This window comes from Dendropsophus ebraccatus, chromosome 3 (assembly GCF_027789765.1).
Source record: "Dendropsophus ebraccatus isolate aDenEbr1 chromosome 3, aDenEbr1.pat, whole genome shotgun sequence".
In the NCBI taxonomy this organism is placed as follows: Eukaryota; Metazoa; Chordata; class Amphibia; order Anura; family Hylidae; genus Dendropsophus; species Dendropsophus ebraccatus.
In genome coordinates this window covers 93,086,125-93,095,456 of record NC_091456.1, presented here as the reverse complement: position 1 = coordinate 93,095,456, position 9,332 = coordinate 93,086,125, and positions in this window count along the sequence as shown.

Sequence of the window (9,332 nt, the reverse complement as noted above, 5' to 3'; positions counted from 1 at the left end):
TGAAGTATTTTTTTTAACTGCTCTGAAAAAGTAATGTTACTTTTCAGGCTGTTTTTGAGTGTCCCCCATTAAAGTTAATGGAAGCTGGAAACATTTGGCACAGTTGGCGAAATTTCTACAACTGTCTTATTTTCATTTAGATAAATGCAACTGTTTTTGAGTTGCAAAACTTTCTGAAACAAATCCGTCATGTGAACATACCCTTAAGGCCCTATTACACGAAGCATATTTGGCCAATATCGGACAATAATCGTCTTGTCTAATAGAAGACAACGATTAGCTGACATGCACAATATCGACTGGTTGTTGTCTTTTAACATGTAAAAAAATCAACAATCACAATAGCAGCGATCTGCTGCCGTTGCTCCGTGTAATTGAAATTGAAATAAGGGCTGTTGTTTTTAAACAATAGCAATTATTTGCCATTAAATGACGGCCACTCAATTTTAACAGTGTGTGAATGAATATTGTAAGGGAAGATATCCTAATACTATTTTCCCTGCCTGTTGCTTTGTTCAGCATTACGCCATGTTCACATAACATATGTTTTGTATAAATCACAGCCATTGTTGCAACAACGGCCGTGATTTAAACCAAACATACATTGTATGTGCATGAATGGAATCCCGGCCAGAGCAAATACACATAAGGGTACATGTATTAAAAGGCGAAAAGGCTTTTTCTCGGCGCAGATCAGCGGAAAAATATCCGCAAAAGGTCTTTTTGTGAATATTTTATTTGCATTGGGCCGATCTGCGCCACCTTTGCCAGTGGGGCGGAGAGGGGGCGTTACGGGGTGCGGCAGCACACAGAGGGGGCGTGGCCTCTGCGTGCGTCGCATTTCTCATTTTTCCGGGGAGAAAATGATACTGAAACCTACGCCAGTAATGGATTCCATCTATCAGATAGCCTACACTACTAAGCCTGTAAATTAATGAGGGGGGGGGGGGGGGTAGGGAACAAAATACCTACAAAAATGTTTTTATTCAAATAAAATACCCCCACACCCCTCATTGACCATTTTATAGAACATTGAAGTCCGCTGGTCATCGACGTAGTCCAAAGGAATCCAACGTAATTCTCTGCATAAAGGTATCTGAAAAAGAAAAGAAAGGGAGAAGAAAATACACATTACCTAAAATCAGGGCCAATAGGACTATTTCGAGACAATGCTGTGACAAACAAATCAGCACCACAAAAAATAGACCAGGCTTATCCCTGATAGTAAATTGCACTTTCAATAGACCGGTCTATAGAAATCTAGCAGAAATAGACCATGCACAGAAAAATCCCCTGTTGATAAATCCCCCAATAGTGCTAGTATAGCCATTACATAAATGCAGACATGTGTGCAAGGTCACCTCCCCTACTCACACCTCCAAAAGAAGAATCATGTCTTACTGTTAAGAAACATTTTGCTGATGCTAATGATACGGGTGATCAGATATCTATTTGACTTACTACACAGGATTTAAAGTGACTTTGTACCCACAATCTGACCCCCCCCCCCCAAACCACTTGTACCTTCAGATAGCTGCTTTTAATCCAAGATCTGTCCTGCGGTCCGTTTGGCAGGTGATGTAGTTATTGTCCTAAAAAAAACAACTTTTAAACTTGCAGCCCTGTGCCCAATGGTCGGGGCTTAGATTGTATATGCATTAGGCTGGCACAACCTCTCTGTCCCTCCTCCCCACCCTCCTCATCATTAGGAATACTCCAGGCAGATTGTCTCCTATTCCCCACCTGTGTCAGCCTGGCACATGGGCTGGAACGGACCCCAGGACAGATCGTGGATTAAAAGCAGCTATCCAAAGGTACAAGTGGTTTGGGGGGGACAGATTGTGGGTACAGATTCGCTTTAACCCCTTAGGGACCAAGCCTATTTGAGCCTTAATGACCAGGCTCGTTTTTCAAAATCTGACCTGTCTCACTTCATGCGCTTATAGCTCAGTGATGCTTTAACATATGCTAGCAATTCTGAGATTTTTTTTTGTAACATATGGTACTTTATATTAGTGGCAAAATTTGGTCACTATCTTTTGTGTTTTTTGTGAAAAACATAAAAATATCATGAAAAATTTGCACTTTACAAACTTTGAAATTCTCTGCTTCTAAAAAAAGAAAGTCATATCACATAAATTAGTTACTAGGTCACATTACCAATATGTCCTCTTTATTCTGGCATAATTTCGTAAACATATTTTACTTTTCTTGGGTGTTACGGGGCTTGGAAATGTATCAGCAAATTACCAATTTTTCATGAAATTTCCAAAACTAATTTTCTTAGGGACCAGTTCTTTTTTTAAGTGGGTTTAGGAGGCTTGTATACTAGAAACCCGCATAAAGGACCCCATTTTGGAAACTACACACCCTAAGGAATTAATCTAGGGGTATAATGAGCATTTTAACCCTACAGGGGCTGGAGGAAAGTATTCACAATTAGGCCGGAAAAAAATGGAAAATAGAAATTTTCAAATAATATGTTTGTTCAGATTAATGTATCTCATTTTCACAAGCAACAGGAAAGAAAAAGCACCCCAAAATTTGTAAGGCAGGTTCTCCTGAGTACAATGGTACCCCATGAACAGGTACTAAAGAGAAAATGAAGCCGCGGCAACTCACCAGTCTGCAGAAAAACTTTTCTTCTTTATTGTAGGTACATAATAGTACAAGAAGACATCACAGAGGGGGGGGGGGATGGTGGGAGGACGGTGGTGTGACTAGCTCACACGAAACGATCGTCGCTACCTGCCTGTGTAAGGTAGCGACGATCGTTTCGTGTGAGCTAGTCACACTTCATCTGGCTAACACTAAGTGTTAGCCCACATATGCCTGGGAGTGTTTACTTGCTATCTGGGGTGGTGACGGGCAATCTGGGGTGGTACGAGCAGTCTGTGGCAATCAGGGGTGTTTATGGGCAATCTGGGGGTGTTTACTGTCTATCTGGGTTGGTTTCGGGCAATCTGGGGTGGTTATGGGCAACCTGGGGGTGTTTACTGGCTATCTAGGGGTGTTTACTGGCTATCTAGGGGTGTTTACTGGCTATCTGGGGTGGTAACGGACAATCTGGGGGTGTTTAGCGAATATCTAGGGGTGTTTACTGGCTATATGGGGTGGTAACGGACAATCTGGGGATGTTTACTGGCTATCTGGGGTGTTGACGGGCAATCTGGGGGGGGCACAGGCAAACTGGGGTGGTGATGGGCAATCTGGGGGAGGAGTGACAGGCAATCTGGATTGGGTATATCTGTAGTGGTTATGGGTAGCCTGTGGCAATCTGGGGTGGTTACAGACATCTGGGGGTGTTTACTGGCTATCTGGGGTGGTTACGGGTAATCTGAGCGGTTACAGGTAAACTGGAGTGGCTATGAATAATCTGGGGTGGTTATAGGTAATCTGGGGTGGTTACAGGTAATGCGGAGTGGTTACAATTAATGGGGGTGGTTACAGGTAATGTGGGGTGGTTACAGGTAATGCAGAGTGGTTACAGGTAATGCGAGGTGGTTACAGGTAATCCGGGGCACTTGCCTTTTTATTCAGTCACCAATGATTTTTGGTGACGGGACAAAAAGTGCCGGCAGCATTTGGAACAAGTGATCAGTGGTATATAGTATATACCGCTGATCACTTGTACCAGGACCACATCGGCTAGTCCCTGATTATTGCCCCATGCTCTCCGCCACCTCTGGTGGTGGAGAGAATGAGAGTTTGATCTTTTTTTAAGGGTACAAACACACTTGTCGTATCCGCAGCGAGTTTCTGGCTGCGTATTCGCAGCGAGACTCGCTGAGGATCCCGGCCATGTGTATTCAATGGCAGACAAACTCGCAGCAGGGATGTACATCCCTGCTGCGAGTTTGTCCTCAACTCGCCCCGTTAACACCCCGGCCACCGGAGACTATACCTCACCTGATCCCGGCTACGTGGCGACCGACGTCTTCACAGAAACTCGCTGCTGATACGGCAAGTGTGTTTGTACCCTAAGGAATTAATCACTGTGAACACTAAGGTTATTCCGGGGGGACAGGGGGGGGACATGTATTCATCTCCTCTCACTGTGGATTAATGGTGAGAGGAGATGAAAGCATGCAGTGCCCGTTACCGGTGGTCGCCGTTATACTGATAATAACGGCGATCGTCGGTGCGGGGACTGGCCGGGACTGACCCCACATTCTGCAACAACTTCTCAGCGACCTCCGATAGCTGAGAGGAGGGGGCTGCGGGGATTACCGGCGCTGTTGCACTATTCTGCGCCATCGCCATAAAGAGCTGATGGCAGCAGAATAGAGCCCATTAGTGATCGCCGTAAAAATCTGTATCGGCGGTCACTAATAACATAATACATGTATTCTCTGGGTCACTACGGTTACGGTGATACCACATTTGTGTAGGTTTTTTTTAACTATTACCACTTTGGCGCAATAGAAACTATCTTCCTAGCCAAAACCCACAAAAACTGTCACCGCATTGCAAGATCCATAGCGTTCTTATCTTTTGCGCGAAAGAGCTGGTTTTGGGCTTATTTTATGCGGGAAGATCTGTAGTTTCTATTGATACCATGTTTTATATGTATATGACGATTGGGTCGTTACGGACGTAGCGATACCAAATATGTATATGATTTGTGTTTTTGATCACTTTTATGTAATGGCTTATTGTATTTGGGGAATGTAATGCATTTTTATTATGGGGGAGGAGGGGGGCAAGGCGATTGTGTTTGGTGCACTTTTTTTTACTTTTTTACACCGTACACTACTTTTTTACTGTACACTAGTGTAATACTTAGATCACATTATACAATACACTGTACTGCTTCTGCAGTACAGGAGGGGGTCAGCTGTCATACTGACAGCTCATCCCCCGCACTGCCGCCGCCGGGCAGCAATTCATTCCGTTGCGTACGCCGTTAAAAGGCGTACGCATCGGAATAAAGCCCATTAGTGGTCACTAAGGGGTTAAACATGTGGGGCACTGGTAGCATACCTTTATCTATGACTTTTCATGAGCAGGTTAGCACTCTAGTACTTGCAGATTTATATGATATACATTGTAAATCCTCTCCTGTTCCTCAGGTTAGCACTTCATTGCCCACCACATAAGAATACTAAATGTTGATTTCTACCCTGTTCAATCACGAGTTCCAGTTATGGGCACATTTCAATCTAGGGTAAAGAATGACTTGAGGTCCTTACAACATGGTAACAATACTCATTTGTGCAATCTTACTTCTTTGGAACATATTGGACTCAAGGAACTGTCTCAGAATCCCTATATTGTAATCAGGCAATCTGATAAAGGGGGATCGGTAGTTGTGGTGGATAGGGCTTTGTATGAACGGGAGATCACACATATGTTGTCTGACCGCCGTACATACAGACCTCTGTCCTCCAACCCCACCTCCGGGGTAACACATAAGTTGGTAGAGGTTTTGCAGCGCGGGTTAGAGTCTGGTATCATTACACAACATCAATATGATTTCATGTTAGTTGAACACCCTTTGACTCCTATATTTCACACATTACCTAAGACACACAAGGCGGCTTCTTCACCTCCCCTTCGTCCCATAGTGTCAGGTGTGGGTTCTCTTTGTGAACCCCTGTGCTCTTGGCTTGACGACTTGCTGCAACCCCTGGTGATTCGGGTTCCCGGTGACATCAGGGACAGCAAGTCGCTATTGGCCATAGAGGAGGATCTTGGCTGGAACCCCTCCTGCATATGGATGTCTAGAGATGTCTCAGCTTTATATACATGTATCCCCCACCATTTGGCCTTACAGCACTCATTTTTCATTTGAACAGCAATTATGAAAATATTCTCAAGGATTATATCCTTTTAGTCCTGGAATTTATGTTGCAACATAACTTTTTCTGTTTTGATTCTAAAATTTTCTTACAGATAGAAGGCTGCCCCATAGGAGCTAAATTCTCCCCTTCTTTGGCCAGTTGGTATATGGCCTATTAGGAGGAATCTATTCTCTGGTATGGTCGCAACATAGATGACCTCCTCCCGGGGGCGTAGCTACTGTTTCTTGGGCCCTGGCGCAAGAGGTCAACTTGGGGCCCCCCCTTCCTCGACCAAGCAATGCTATTGGTATATCTCAAGACCAATATTACCAATAATACCAGTATGTTGGAAATATTATCACCATACATATTACCGCCATACTGTTACTAACCAAATCCTGTATACTGAAACCAATATTGCCAATAATACCAGTATACAAGGGGCAAATATTACCATCACCACCATATTGTTATCCAGTATACTAAATCCAATAAAACACTGTACCAGATTACAAGTAACAAATATAACCACCGCATACTGACTAATGCCACCGCATACTGACTAACACCACCACTGCTACTAAATAATCCACTGTACACAGCTCACTATCACCACTTCCAGTCATATAGAGGTAGCCCCAGCTCTACACAGGCTCTGTACACCATATACATTACAGTGCAGTTATATCCAGTGACTCACAGGGGACGTCTTCTCTGATCAGAGTTCTTCCCTTTTCATCTTTTTCTCCATCTGCCCTGGGCCGTTATGAGAACTTCTCCGAGCCATGAATCCACAGAATCTGCCAGACAGACATATTAGGCTCCTCACATTGACACCATCCTCATCTCTATACACACTGCACATCTGTATTGGCCCCTTTACACCCTCATTTAGTGGGTAGCCCTGACACTATGTGATCCCACTATAGTACATACATTCCTCTGTGTGGTCCACTATGGTCAGGGGCTGGCTGGCAAATTTTAGCCCGGGGGGCAAGCACACAGCGATGGCCCATAAGTAGCAGGCTGGCGGCCCATCCTTTAAGGACCACTCTGGCCCTTACCTATAACATCTTGGTCATTTGTGACCAAATATCCTACTGTGCCCTGTGAAGGGATCAGAAGTCACTTTCCTGTATAAGTCTATGGGGCGGCTCAGCGATGACACGGAACGTACCCACAGACAGATGCTATGAATGCTGGGTGACCTCTATCATACTGAGTATAAGATGGTGGAAAGCTGGGTGACCTCCATCCTACTGACTATAAGATGCTGGGAAAGCTGGGTGACCTCCATCATACTGAGTATAGGATGGTGAGAAAGCTGGGTGACCTCCATCATACTGAGTATAGGATGGTGAGAAAGCTGGGTGACCTCCATCCTACTGACTATAAGATGCTGGGAAAGCTGGGTGACCTCCATCATACTGAGTATAAGATGGTGGAAAAGCTGGGTGACCTCCATTATACTGACTACAAATACTAGATGCTGGGAAAGCTGGGGTTTCTGTATTTTTTTTTACATTAGTTTATATCACTGCTGTGGTCCTGTGGGTATAGGCATTCCTCTTTTTAGAACACCCCCCTCGTGTGTGCACCCCCCATTAGTAAAAATAATAATAAACAAAACAACAAACACACATACTTATATGTATCCTCTATGTACTCCTGTATATATGTATCCTCTATGTACTCCTGTATATGTCTCCTCCTGTATATATGTCCCCTCTATGTACTGCTGTATATGTCTACTCCTGTATATATGTATCCTCTATGTACTGCTGTGTATGTCTACTCCTGTATATATGTATCCTCTATGTACTGCTGTGTATGTCTCCTCCTGTATATATGTATCCTCTATGTACTGCTGTATATATGTATCCTCTATGCACTGCTGTGTAGGTCTCCTCCTGTGTGTGTGTATATATATATATATATATATATATATTCACGAGGGAATATGCAATGCAGGAAAATTTGGATCAGTGTAACTATATATATATAGTATAGGCATTCCTCTTTTTAGAACACCCCCCTCGTGTGTGCACCCCCCATTAGTAAAAATAATAATAAACAAAACAACAAACACACATACTTATATGTATCCTCTATGTACTCCTGTATATATGTATCCTCTATGTACTCCTGTATATGTCTCCTCCTGTATATATGTCCCCTCTATGTACTGCTGTATATGTCTACTCCTGTATATATGTATCCTCTATGTACTGCTGTGTATGTCTACTCCTGTATATATGTATCCTCTATGTACTGCTGTGTATGTCTCCTCCTGTATATATGTATCCTCTATGTACTGCTGTATATATGTATCCTCTATGCACTGCTGTGTAGGTCTCCTCCTGTGTGTGTGTATATATATATATATATATATATATATATATATATATATTCACGAGGGAATATGCAATGCAGGAAAATTTGGATCAGTGTAACTATATATATATATATATATATATATATACACAGGAGGAGACCTACACAGCAGTACATAGAGGATGCATATATACAGGAGTACATAGAGGAGACATATATACAGCAGTACATAGAGGAGACATATATACAGCAGTACAGAGGAGACATATATACAGCAGTACATAGAGGATGCATATATACAGGAGTACATAGAGGATATATGATGTATCCTCTATGTACTTCTGTATATATGTATCATCTATATACTTCTGTATATATGTCTCCTCTATGTACTACTGTATATACTGTATGTATCATCTATATACTTCTGTATATATGTCTTCTCTATGTACTCCTGTATATATGCATACCCCCCAACTTTTGCTGGGGGGAAAGAGGGACATAGCCACGCCCATAACTGCGCTCTATGACCCCATAGCCACATCATCTATTACCATTATATAAGTAACAAATGTTATCACCACTCCTTCACCACATAGTTACTTATACCACCATACCACTGGTGCCTCCATCTAGGTAGGGTGTAGTAGTGGAGGTATAGTGAATAAGGGGTGTAGTAGTACAGGTAAAGATGAGGGGTGAGGTAGTACAGGTATAGATATGGGGGGTATTAGTAATACAGATGAGGGGCATTAGTAGTAGTAGTACAGGTAAAGATGAGGGGTATGGTAGTACAGGTATAAATGAGGGGTGTATTAGTAGTACAGATGAGGGGGACTAGTAGTACAGGTACAGATGTGGGCTGTAGTAGTACAGGTAAAGATGAGGGGTGTAGTAGTAATACGGTATAGCTAAGGGGTCACTGGGGGAAACTGGGGCAGCTGGGGGTGACTGGGAGAGCTGGGGGTGTACGGGGCAAACTGGGGGAGCTGGGGGTGACTGGGAGAGCTGGGTGTGTACGGGGCAAACTGGGGGAGCTGGGGTGACTGGGAGAGCTGGGGGTGTATGGGGCAAACTGGGGGAGCTGAGGGTGACTGGGAGAGCTGGGGGTGTATGGGGCAAACTGGGGTTGACTGAAGGGGGACTGGGGACAGTTGGAGTTGACTGAAGGGGGACTGGGGCAGACTGGGGATGACGGAGGGGAAATGGGGAAGA